General features: G+C 34.1%; 1 protein-coding gene across 5 annotated transcripts in view; it reads left to right on the top strand.

The window, feature by feature from the left end:
* The window catches only part of LOC149773229 (ubiquitin carboxyl-terminal hydrolase 38-like), a 146523-nt gene that overhangs the window by 3587 nt on the left and 129270 nt on the right, over positions 1–13666 (top strand). For 3 of the 5 annotated variants that reach the window (XM_089946585.1, XM_089946588.1, XM_089946587.1), the window contains exon 2: positions 2648–2736. The gene's annotated coding sequence lies outside the window, so the exon portion shown is untranslated. The other 2 variants (XM_089946583.1, XM_089946584.1) reach the window with 2 other exon arrangements.

Genomic DNA, 13666 nt, shown 5'->3' with positions numbered 1-13666 from the left:
CACACATCACTCATCATGCAGATGCACAAAACCCTTTCAAGCAGGCCATCCACTTATGTGATGTAGAAATACCTCACTTATCATGTGGATGCACTAAAGCTTTTCAAGCAGGCCAGCCACTTATGTGATGTAGAAACACCTCACTTGTCATGCAGATACATTAAGGACACACAGCAGCTAATGCCTTTCTGATCTGTGTCATTTGTGTGATGAGCTTTGTTGAAATTTTCACACAAAACTGGAGACTGAAGTGCTCCAAAGCAGCACAGAGTGAATTATTCAGTCTCTGGACAGAAAGGACCAGTCTCTGATAAATACTCATTTACATGATGTATCTGCTAATAAGGTTCGTTAAAATAGTTACATGTCATTTTATTGTAAAATCGGTTAGGTTTAAGAGTGAACTCAAAATAGCAGGAATTCTGTTTCTTTAGTATGTACCTAGTGGTGAGAGCATATGGAGTGGATTATGTTATGGAAGCCAGGAATACACATCATGTTGAGTGAACTGTGCTAATTTTATTTGGATGAATATGTTTTTTTAATGAATAATTCTGCTTGTTTTTGGCATCATTTGGATTTAAAATGGAGTCCACATATGTTTGTAAGTTTGTGATTTCTTTTATTTTATGCTTTAAATTTGCTAAATCTGTTTTGTACTCAGTCATTTAGTTGATAATCATTATAGGTAACCAGTTTTGAAATGAGATATTTAAGTTACAAAAATGACTTGATACTATAGGGGGTTTCACTGTTGCAACGGAGTTACTGATCGTAGCGCCTAAAATTACCTCCCTTAGCTCCAATGCGCATGCCCACAAATAATTTTCAGTTCCAGATAGTTCACCGTTCTACACTTGGTTAGCGAAACATAAAGTCAACAAAGGAAGGTATCTTAGCTGTAGATTGTTATGGTTAAACCTATGAATCAATTATATATGTCAAACATCTTTTGTTCATACTAGGAGAATAATTATAGACATTAAATCAGATAATTAGATTCAGTGTCTATAGTTACATTCATCAGATAATTAAATAATATTTACTTTCCATACTTAAATGATATCAAATAATTAAACTAAATACACTGTCCATACCTGATAAAATAGATTCATTATCCATAATTTCAGATACATTTGTAGGAACATTTCACTTTGCTCTCCGATTTTAAACATTTATTACACATTTTTGGTTATGTAACTTTAATGAAAACAATCTCTACCATTTGCATTTTTCATATATTGATATATCCTTCTTTCTCAGTTACTTTTGCAAGGCTAATAGTTCATTTATAACACAAGTTAAGAAAGTTATAACACAAGTTTGATAAGAAAATTATAACATGAATTCGATACATCAGCTGATTTGTAATGCTGAATATTTTAAACCAGAATTTAAAAAAAATAAAAATGGAACACAGTATTTTAATGTATTCAGAGGAACCTAACAAAGCAATAATTACATTAGTGATCATACCGATAAATGAGTGTAATTAATGCAGATGGAATATTTATTCATATTTGGGTGTAAATATCATACAATATTCAGATTAATTAACATGCCCAATGACGTTTCTTTTTTTCCATTTTCTTTTTGACTTTTGAAACATTAAGTATCTGACAGTACATGCAATAACTTTCAGCATGATTTTTCTTTGCTGATGCTGACACATAATAACTCTCAAATTCGCTGGGGTCTTTAGACAACATTTCTGATTGCCACCAGCAAATTCATCTAGAACAGCCTTTTTAAAATAAGTTTAATTCTGTTTAACTTTCCTTGATCAAATATGTAAAGATCCAATTTTTTTCACAGATTCCGTCATATTACTTTGGTTCGCCTTTTAAATCAATATTGATCCATGTGACTGGATGTAAAATTGCAAACAGTATGATTTAAAAAAGAGACTGCTTGTAAGAACATACTCTACAAGTCAATAATAAATGGATACTCACAAATATTCATATTTGTTGTCTTTATCTATCAGTCACTCTTTCTAACTTAGCATCCATTTTATACTCGTTTTTAACCAGAAGTATGTTTATGTAATATACATATGCGAACACACATTCATTCAAGGATATACATACCTATGCACCAGATGAACTGAGACAGACACACATACAGACAGGCAGATAGGTGAGAGCCACAATAGTCCTATACATGCATAGTGTGTCTAACATCGATATTTCTCCAAATTGTATACTCTAAAATTTCCAACCGTTCAAGGAAATAAAATTAAAATGATCATCAAGGAGATTCGTATGTGCGCCTGTCTGTTCAAGTGTGGTTGACATTTGTGCATTTTGAAAAAACTCAAGTTATTTCATGAAAAATATAAAGAACATTAATAGAAAAGCAAGTCTAAATCAATAATAAAAGAACTTTAAGAAGTTAGAATTTTTTCTCGATGTTGTTCAACCTCCATTAACTGCTATGATTGAAGCTGTACAAAATAAACACATTTTCATTATTCTTCAAGGGAGATAAATTGCAAGAACTTTTTATGCAGTGATACACTTTCGCACAAGTAAATCCTGCAGACTTTTAGTACTGATAGTAAAAAATACTTTTTTTTATTGGGGTAGGTGTTTGTTGGGCTGGAAATTTTGAAGTAGAGATTATGATCATTTATGATTATTTGCAGATTCACAAGTCTGACATTAATGAGGCAAATCTGAGAAGAAAAGAAAAAAGGAAAAGAAACATTGGAAAACAAAACAGATACAAGACAAGGTAACAATGCACAAGATAATTTGACAAAGCAATGGGCATTGATGCATTTTAATGTGGAATATTGATTGACCTATCCTCTTGATATACTGTATTCAGTTAGTTGAACATCTTTATTTTGTAGAGCTTTTGAAAGAATGGAATAAATTGGATATTTTACTGGCTGTTTTTTAAAATTACTGCATTTTTAAAATTTTGGTACAGTCAAGCCTGTCAATAGTGGCAACTGGTGGGAAAAGACTTTGTACACAGGTGACCAAAGCACACATGGGTTTTGAACAAATACCATGAATCAAATATATGTTTTTCTCTCCAAAATTTATCTTCCATGCAGAGTTATTATATACTGTTCACTTTAGTCTGTTCTATAAATTAAATTATCACAGACTTGAAATAAACTATGATCTTTATTTTGTGCACCATGACAAAACAATAATTTCACTTCTGATTGACAGCTTACATTTGATTTTAAAACAGAGCAGTGACTTAAGCATGGCTATCTTGTGTAAGTTTTACTTGGAAACAGGTGTTCATACTATAAAAATAACACCTGGATAAATTGGCTCTCTTTGTAAGTTTTACTTGGAAACAGCTGTTCATACTTTAAAAATAACACCTGGATAAATTGGCTATTTTGTGTAAGTTTTACTTGGAAACAGCTGTTCATACTTTAAAAATAACACCTGGATAAGCCAGTTATTCACCATGCTGAGATCAAAACACAGTCGGCTTAAGTGAGAAGCCTATGATGCTACAAGAGATCATAAGAATCGTTATTCTTTATGACCCATTAACATCACCTCTTTTTGCAGACAAGGTTTAAATATTGAATAGTCCCAGATCTTAATTTAAAAAAAAGGGTGTGACTCGTATCTCTTCACAAAGAAAAATATTTTTCTTCAGTGATAGCTTAAATTCATGGGCAGATGAATGACGATATCACACTATACCTGTCACATGGCACAAAAGGCAACTTCCATTTCTGTTGTTAAAACAAGACTGCTTTTCCTGCCATCCAGTAAACAGATTGCATTGACCTTTTACTCTAATTATAAAATCTGCCTTGCTTTCATATTTGACATATTGTCACCATTACATTGTTTACATGATTGGAGTACAAGTACAAACAAGATATGAAATGTTTCCATATCAATTTATATGATGTTCCTTTATCTCAACAATGCCTTAATCATGAAGGAGAAATTTGGTTTGTGTAGATTGAATTGTTACTGTAGATATGCACCACTGACTGCTTATGGCAGGGGTAAACTATTCTTTGCTCAGGAAACTCCTGGCTGCTGACAGTATAATGCAGGTAACCATTAAATACAGGACATGTATATAGAATGGCTGTAGTGAACAGGTGATAACTGAGTAAAGGTGAATATTAGGACAGGTTATACTGTATTTTGTAAACACTGCACAACACAAATTTATGATACTGGGAATTATATCATCAAGACGTCAACCAAGTTAGTGACCAAGACCATTTCAGGGTGCATTCAATTTTATGACTTGAGTGAGTGTTCTCATAGTTGTCAAGTACGATCATTTCAAACATGCACAAAATATCTGGAAATATCACACTAGCATAGTTTACATTAATCAAATGTGCCATCATCAAAATGTGCATTGTGCTTATGGTAGGAGTTACACACTGATACATGTGTTCTAAATGCTTACAGTTGAATTGTTTTGTGTAATTGGTATGCATTTAAGGTTTCTTTATATGTTTCTGGTTAAATTGTTGGTGTAAAATATGCAGCCAAGTTATACCATGCAAATTCGGATATAACATCATTGTGGTGTGGTAAATGAAGTAACGCAGTTTTAGTGTGAAACTAAACAAGCATTTAATTTAATAAATTGGCAAGATTGTTGCAGTTTTGATGAAGAAAATGTCTTATCACTGTGTATATCTTTATATGTGTAAAAATTTAAAAAGTTTCTAGTAGTGAATGATCATTTCAAGTTCATTTGAATGGTGTCATTAGTCAGTCACTGAACATTTCATTTTAGCTTATGTTTGGAAGACATAAGTTCTTTAGAAAGCTGTAGTTGTTATTCTGATTATTATTGAATCACGATCAGGAAGGCTGTTAAGTCTTTTTTATGTTTGTCTTCAGTGCATTCAGTGTACAATTGCTGCCTAATCCAGGGTAGACAACTGCCTACTGGCAAACACCAAACAATGCACAGATCTAAAGAAAGCTTTCTCACCTGAATTTATAAATCATTCAATTTACCTGCCTACTTAAGTGGCTGCTAATCATCAGTCTCATTCCTGCATCTTAAGATTGTTGAAATTATCAGGTATTGCTTTATGAAGGCATGAAAAAAATGGAGCCACATTCATGTGCATATGAATTAACCGTGTTGTCAGTTGATCAGTCAAACAGTGATCATGTTGTTGATTTCCCCCTCGCTAATGAACCCATTTTTTCATTATCAATTATTCATCCAGTACTGGAAAGAACATACAGACACCGTTTAATGACCCTGACTGTTACCATGCATGCATGTTAAACCGTGCACTTTCTTTATCATTTTTGGAATTTGTTTTGCAATTAATTTAGACACATCATGATATGTGCTGAAATGACTAAAATGTATGCTTCTTGGTGCATATTTTGAATTATAGATTCCCTGTTATGGATGTAGTGGTATTGCACAGCGAGTACATTTACCGATTCTTTAACCACAGTATTCATCCTATACATGTATATACAAATGCATGGTAATCAGCTAAAGTCAAATATACAATCATTGTATTTTCACTATTTCTTATTAATATGCATTGGTAACTGTACCATAGAAGCATCAGCTCTGCGCCTTCATTTGTATCTTGCCTAATTTTTAGAGTCTAGGATGTGCATGCATCAATTTAGTTAGTTAACTGACTTGTTGCACACTTGTATCATACATTACATAGTATGATGTGCTGTAGTGGGCTTTCATTGAATGTGGTTCTTATTTAGATTTCACGACACTTATGAGCATACATTTTACAAGGTCCAAAAATATTCAAAATCAGATAGCAGACTGGCATGGTAGTTCAACTTAATATCATTTGCCTCAAGAATGTGTTTTCCTAGTTAATTGACTAGAAGAAAGCATTGGCTTCAAAACTTCCCTTTTTCTTTCCCATTAATAGTTAATGATTTTCTCTTTGATGAAATATTTGTATAGGGATTTTTTTTCTTCTTAAAATTTGTAATATACTATTTCATTGTATAGGAATAAGAAATCTGCTCTCCAATCTGATTTGAATTAAAGTCTACTTATAATAAGTAGATCTAGCAGGTACTGATAAAGGTTTGAGTTTTGGTGACCATTGGAATTTAAGGTAGTAACCTATCAAATAAAGCATTTATTTCGTGTTAGTGAGAATTCTCTTTAGAAATGTTGTTCCAAATGATGTTTGAACTTTCATAAATATGAAAACTGTAATTTGATTGGTGAATTGAAAGGTCAGCAGAACATGACCTTGTATCAGTGTTATTCAGATCTATGATGTAGATCTCTATTTTAATTATATGGATCTGCCCTCCTGCATATCCACTAAGCAAAAATATCCATCAATTAATGCCCTCAGCTTAACAGGGAAACAAATCTTGATTTATAATTACAAAATGGCATTTCAAGTTATCTCCCTTATATATAAATGCCGCTCCTGCATAAAAAAAACTTCTAGAAAATAGCAAAATATGCTCTCAATGCATTTGTGTTTAATACTGTTGTATCTGCTGTTATAAAACTTGGCTTTAAAGATTTATTAACTGTTTATAAAATGTGGGATTTTGTTTTCTTTTTACCTTTCCAGGTGTTAATGCAAGCATATGTGTGTGTGTGCAATCACATCAGCATTTTTAAAAATATAGAAATGAAAACTTGGGATATGATTGTAAATGGGTTGTATAGGTACTTAAATGTTCAAGAATTGAATCCACTGTCAAGCAGATCCATGGAATGGTTCCAGCAAGGTGGTTTTGGTGTTTCATGTCACGGCAGTGTCAGTAGGTTATTTAGTACCTAGGCAATTGAAGTATGGTGCCTTGCCCAAAGTCACACCATGGTAGCCAGTCTAGGTTGATCCAGTGATAGGGTTCAAACCTGTTCACTTTTGGTCATGAGTATGGCATGCTGACCACTCAGTCGTCACACCACAGCCTGTGTTGATGAATGAATAACTGCAGATACACCTTTATGCAGTATGTATCCAGTTTAATTTAGATGTACACGATTGTGGAAATTGTTTTTATTGTGTTCATTTTGTGCTGTCTTTGGAAATATTATTTTCGATGATGGCAAAGGTGATTTTTTTTTTACGTTGACCATGAATATATGCAAGGGCTGTTAATTGGACATTCTTTCACTTTTAAACCTAGCCAGTGCAGTTCTCATGTCCATTATAGAGGCAGGTTTACAGTTCCACTTGTTGTAGTAGGTAGCAAAATGTTGTTACCTACATTTTAATTCAATAGTTAAAGGGGGCCCCGAGTGGTCTAAAGCGCTCACCGTTCCAGATCACTGCCATCTCACCTCTGTCTGTGTTGGTTCGAGTCCAAGGCTCAGCTAGTGTGGGTATGTGGGAAAGCCTGCCAGTAGCTTCTCATGGGTCGGTAGTTCTTCCCTGGGTTTTCCAAGGCTCTTCCTCCACCATTAATACTGACCACCATGTATAGCCTATCTTGTGCTGAAAATGGCGTTAAACCCTAGAACAACAACAACAACAACAACAACAATCAATAGTTAAATTGCTTACAGTGAGGCAATGGTGTCATGGGGTGTGTGTCTTCTTTTCATAATTCTTGTTTGCAAAAGTTATCTGAATGATTTTTCACCAAGCAGCCGAACCTTAAAGTAGATAACAAATTTGATACTTTGTAATTTGAACTTGGAAAGGGAGAACTTACATAATCTCTTTACAAAGACTATTAGGTTATCGGCTGTTCTAATTTGTGTGTGTGTGTCTATCTGCAAAGGATAAGTGAGACATAGGTTATCAGTTTTTCAGAAACTATTGCAAGAACAATAATTCTCAGAAGTTGTACACATTACTAGCTAAAGTATATCACAGTTTCATGTTTTTTTCAATAAGGTTATCTTAAGTTGGGTATATTATATTATGTTGTTATCTTCTATCTGTCCAACTGTGCATCCATCTGTTAATATTTGCTTGTCTGGCCCATAAATTGTAATTGTTTTAGAGATTTTCTTGTACATCAACAATCCAGAAATGCAGTCTGTTTTTCTGGCACTACAAGGGTGTTTCATCTGCACAAAGCATTCCTGGATTATCTTAAGTAGATATCCAAGAACAAATAAGAAAAAATATTATTTGAGTGTTTTGGACTTGAATTGGTTGACAGAATGTTTATTTAAGAGAATAATTTGTAAAGGAATTGCTGCAGTGTAGGGATCTACTGTTATAACACAGAGTCCCTCCTGCATAGCACTCCTTAATCTGTCACCATCACACCTGTACCAAGACCATTTGTCTGCAAGGTTGTCAGATTCATCACTTGGGCTAGAAGGCAATTTACCTTCAAGTTTTACACTACCAAGAGGAGAATAATCTTTAATTGGTGCAGTAGATGTGTTGATCCTACCAGCTCCCCATTGACTGCAGTTGCAGATTTTGTTCTTTTTGTCCTAAAAGAAAAAGATTGCTTAGTACCCACCCTTAAGGGTTATAGAATAGCCCTCTGATTGGTTCTCTATGGGCTTTACTATTGGACCCTCAGAGCTGATCAGGTACTCTAAGCTCCAGAGTCCTCTCTCACACATTAGTGCCAAGGTGGAACCTCTTGAGTATACTTTGGTCACAATCAAAATTCATTATGAACCTTTGAGTTTAGCTACCGTCTTGAATCTTACCCATAAAAAGTTTTCCTGCTCTCCCTAGCATCTGCAAGAGGAGCGAAAGTCATGTTTTGTCAGTGGGAAAGAGTTATTTACATTTTCATTGGAAAGAATTACAGTGTATTTACATTTTAATTGGGAAAGACTTATTTACATTTGAATGGTAACTAAGATTTTGGTCTCCTTTCTTTGCCATCTGTGGTTTGTGGCCAAGGATCAGATGCCTTTGGCAGACCTGCCTACTTTAATGGTACTGAAAGTGGGACTGTTGGTCATTTCAAGTGGGAGACTGGGTTATTAACTTTACCCCAACCATTATAATCTATTAATGACATCGTTTTGTAAAAGTTTTTCTTTTTCAGAAAGCAATAACCTTATTGTGTGTGTGTATATATATATATATATATATATATATATATATATATATATATTAGTGAATGACAGATTGTACTTTAAATGATCAGCACCATTGAAGAAAAAACAAATTGATAATATTAAAGACTGAAAATTAGCGTGTATATTTTTATTATACATATTTTCCCTCTAAATAAAAGGAAAAGTTCTGTATATGAAAGTTAAGTAATAATACTGAAAACAACGTTACATTCTTACAGATTTTATTTACCAAATATGATAAAACTTAAAAATCTACATCTGACTAGTCACTACATCTTAATTTTTTACTCTACCAAACACAAATTTTTTTAACTTATCTGTTCATTTCTTCATGCATATAGCCAACCATTGATTCACCAGCTTGTTGGATTCAAGCAGTGGCTGCAGAATGAAATTCAATAAATGGTAGAAGTGAAATTGTTCATCATTCAGGTTGTTTTTACAGCTGAAAACTCATGAACACGTTTTTCAGCATCTTCAGGGCTGTGGTATACCTTCAAAGCAGGCCACTATTGCAGTGCTCTTTCCATGAATCTGCTTAGAGAGAGCCACTGTGTTGGAGAGTGCTTCAGTAATTTTGCTTATGTGTGTCTGTTGAAATTCTTTATATTCATCTTTTCATTTTGCATAGTTAAGAAAATAAAAGGCATCAATTAACAACTCAATATTGCAAGGCAGCATCTTCAGGCTGTATGATAGGCATGTGTTAGCCAAATGACACGCATCTCAAATCATACACATGGTGCAGCTTTTCTCTAATTCTTGATAATATGGAATTGTGTTTCCCTATCATGGCATTTGTGTGGTCACTTAAGTAGCCAACAAAATATTTCCATGGAAATTTACTGTTAAGAAAGACTTGGTTTAGGCAATCCAAAGATTTGAACCTGTACCAATGTTACAAATCAGCATTAACAAGAAGCCAGTAACTACTTTTTTCTCTGAATAACCAAAAACTGAAATAACATGACAACACATTTTACACTACTTTGGTCATTGATTAATCCATAATGATACTAAACTTATCTTTGACACATTTCCATAATTCTTGAATCACAGGCTCGCGTAAGAGTGTGTACAGTGATATTTGCATGGGGTTTTGGAATCTGAAACATTGGAGCAACAAATTTTGAAAAATGGTCTGCAATAGTAAACAGCAAGTTGTGTTCAGCAATGAAGCCCAAGAAAAGCATTTCAGCATTTATAACCGTTGCCAAATTATCATCTATTGCTGACAATAATGAGGTGAATTTTGGCATTGACCCAGCCATTTTATCATAGCTATAAGAGTAGAATTCATGCAGTGCTTTTTAATCTCATTTTTCCCTCCATAAAATATTCCGAAGTTGGAATTGCAAAGTACACATAATGCATATTGGTCACCTTGTTTGCTTTTCCTATTTGCCTACATTGCATTGCCCATGCACAATTATATTTATAGATATATTTTTTTCTTCTTTCCATCTGGCTGAAGAGAATTAGTATCAGATTTCTAAGCATTTTTTTAAGCCTCATTACAAGTAGTTCTTTGAAAATAGGAACATATCGAGATATTTTGATTGGTCTGTATCCCCAGTTTCACTTTTTTCTGTGCTTGGGATGATCAAGATAGACTCCTTTGCTTGACCATTCTATCAATTTGATACAGCTACACGTATCAATAGTCTGAAAGTGGGGAGGCACAGGACAATTTTAGCCTGCTGGAAAAAAAGAAGAAATTATGTGAGTGCAATGAATAAATCAATATAGAAGTTGACAGAACTGATAACAGTGTTGGAAAATTAAGGAAGGAAAATTACACGTTAATATATAGTAGAGCCAATAAGTATTGTATTAAGTATGTAGCGTTTCTTCACTTATAGACTGGTACCCTGTTTAATTAAGAAGTGACAGCTTTGGTGGCCTGGTGGTTAGAGCATCTGCCCCATATGTGGGAGCTCATGGGTTCGAACCTCGGCTGAGTCATACCAAAGACTTCTAAAAATGGTACTAACAGCTGCCTCGCTAGGGGCTCAGCATTAAGAGTTAAGTGTTAGGTCTGGTTGGCCTGGTGTCAGGATCATGTGACTGTAGTGTATCCCCTAGGGGTGCAAGACTGAGAGTCAAAAATCTCCTTGGTGTCAAAACTGGGGGTCAGACTGAGTAAAAAAAACAAGCTTTGGTTTCAAAACTGGTGATCAAATTAAAAATTTGGGGGTCTCTGAAACGCAAATGAGGGTAAAGGGAAACACTGTGACTGGGTGGGACATCATGCTACATGTCTGCAGCATGATGCCCCAGTGCTAGACATCACTATAAACTGCTGCACTGCAGACATCGTAGCAATATGAACAGAACATTGTTAAAGTTACGTTAAAAATCTAAATCACACACACACACACACACAATTAAGAATTAGTGGTCCTACAGCAGTGCTTAATGGGGTTCAGTTCTGTATAAAAATTTATTGCTAGACGTTTATGTAATTTTAAAGAAATATGCAACCATGTAATTATCGTTGAGGGTAATAAATGGAATCAAATGTGTTATCTAAATAAATCTGGCTGTGAGACCACATTTGCATCCGACAAATCAGGCAGTGATATACCAGATATTGCCAGAGGCTAAAGAGCTGAATTTCAATTAGTGTCTTTGTGATGCAAGAAGTACTACATACTGACTTTCCCTGGTTCAGAGTTATGCAGATGTTTTAAATTTATGACATGACATCAGTGAAAGAGCTGTTGTTGACCTTGTATGAGAAGACATCAGCTCTTTCACTGATGGTTTGTCTTCACTTACTTTAATTTTACTTAGAAAGCCTTGTCATGAGATTTGTATTGAGAATTTGGTCATATAACTTAATGTGGGTTTGTGGTTGATGGCCCTAATAGTTAACACTGATTACAGTAGGTTTTATCCACACGGATTTTGAAGAAAAGGTAGGGATTACATGTATGTTATCAAGCTTATTCAGGCTATCCATGCATGTGTCAATAATGTTGTACAACTCATTTTATATAGATGGGGATAAAGACTTAAAACTTGGGGGCTGGATGGCAGATTTGTCTAAAGTGCTCACCTTTACCAATCACTGCCACCTCACCTCTATCCATGTGGGTTCAAGTCTCAGGCTCACCCAATGTGGTCGTGTGAGAAAAGGTTGCCAGTAACTTCTGATGGGTCGGTGGTTCTTGCTGATGTTTTCCTGGCTTCTTCCTTCACCAGTCATGCTAACTGCCTTGTATAATAGCCTGTTGTGTGCTGAAAAATGGCCTTAAACCCACAACAACATAAAATTTGGGGATATGATGAGGGTGGTCTGCAAATGTGCACAATGGTTTTAGGAATTTCAGTAAAAGAGAAAAAGAGAAATCTGTCTTGAGACTACATTATATTTCTGTAATCCAAATAAACATTAAACAGTTGTTTAATCTCATGGAAAACTCACCTAAGGGCAGTTTATACAGTTGATTGTCATATTGTTTATTAAAATGTTTCCAAGTTGGTCAGCGATAAACACCCACTCTTGCACAGATTACTTAACTGGACCAGTTTGCATAGGTAAAGTACACAAAGTGGAACAACCCAATTTGTTTGATGTTAAAGGTCACTGGCCACCTATATTGTACAAATGTGTGATATTATTATAGTCATAAATAAAATGCATTTGTTATGTATGAACTACATAAAAATGTTTAATTAGACTTAAAAACAGCTTTTTTAAATGTGATTGTGCTTTTGTACAGCAAATATGGTGCACTGTGTTGCATATGGATGTAACCAAAAGAGTGATGATGGGACAAAAGTTTTTTTTCTTTTTCTGAAAAGACCCTGTTTACCACATAAAAAGTAGACTGAAGCTGTGGGATTGAATAGGGTGAGGGAGGGAAAGTCCTAAATCCTGTAGCAAGCTCAATGGTGCATACGAGAAGAGGGATAGAAAGAGCATAAGTAAAATATATCAGATAAAGGATTACAGTACAGTAATGTTACTGCAGATGTAAAATATTAATGTTTAAAATAATCATAATACGTTTTGAACATGCAGAGTGTAGACTTTGATCAAACTCTTTATTTAGGATTATTGTAGCCAATATGAACTCAAAATGATTTTAAAAAAGAAATAGGAGGTATTACTCTGGGACGTCATTTATAGGTGTACAAGTCTGTAGAATCAGTCATTTATATATATATATATATATATATATATATATATATATATATATATATATATATATATATACACATACACACACACACCTTATTTACTTGTATACAAGACATGATAAATTAATTAAAAAAATTCCTGTCCCAGATCTTATGGTGAAACTTTTTTTCATCAAGATATATGTCCCAAGACTTAAGAAAAGAAATAATTTTGTGTTGAATTTGCGCCGCCCTCTACCCACTGCACGGTACAGTAAAATATATAAACAAAACTTTTAATTGAAAATAAAATGAAAGAAACTAATTTTGCGTTGTTATCATTTATTCCTTCTTTTTTCATCATGTGAAATTTATTAGAAAAATAAATATATCCATGAACTCCATATATGTAGCAGATGCTGGCTGGAGGAAGCATCCTTACTGTAGTGTGTATCGCTTACTTCAAAATAGCAAATGAGATGGAAATATCACCTGCTTGCTTGAAGGCACCTGCCATTCACACATGATACATTATAAGGTGCAA

The sequence above is a fragment of the Sinohyriopsis cumingii genome, unplaced genomic scaffold (assembly GCF_028554795.1).
Source record: "Sinohyriopsis cumingii isolate HCF-2022 unplaced genomic scaffold, ASM2855479v2 utg000810l, whole genome shotgun sequence".
In the NCBI taxonomy this organism is placed as follows: domain Eukaryota; kingdom Metazoa; phylum Mollusca; class Bivalvia; order Unionida; family Unionidae; genus Sinohyriopsis; species Sinohyriopsis cumingii.
This window is presented reverse-complemented; position numbering and strand designations above follow the sequence as displayed.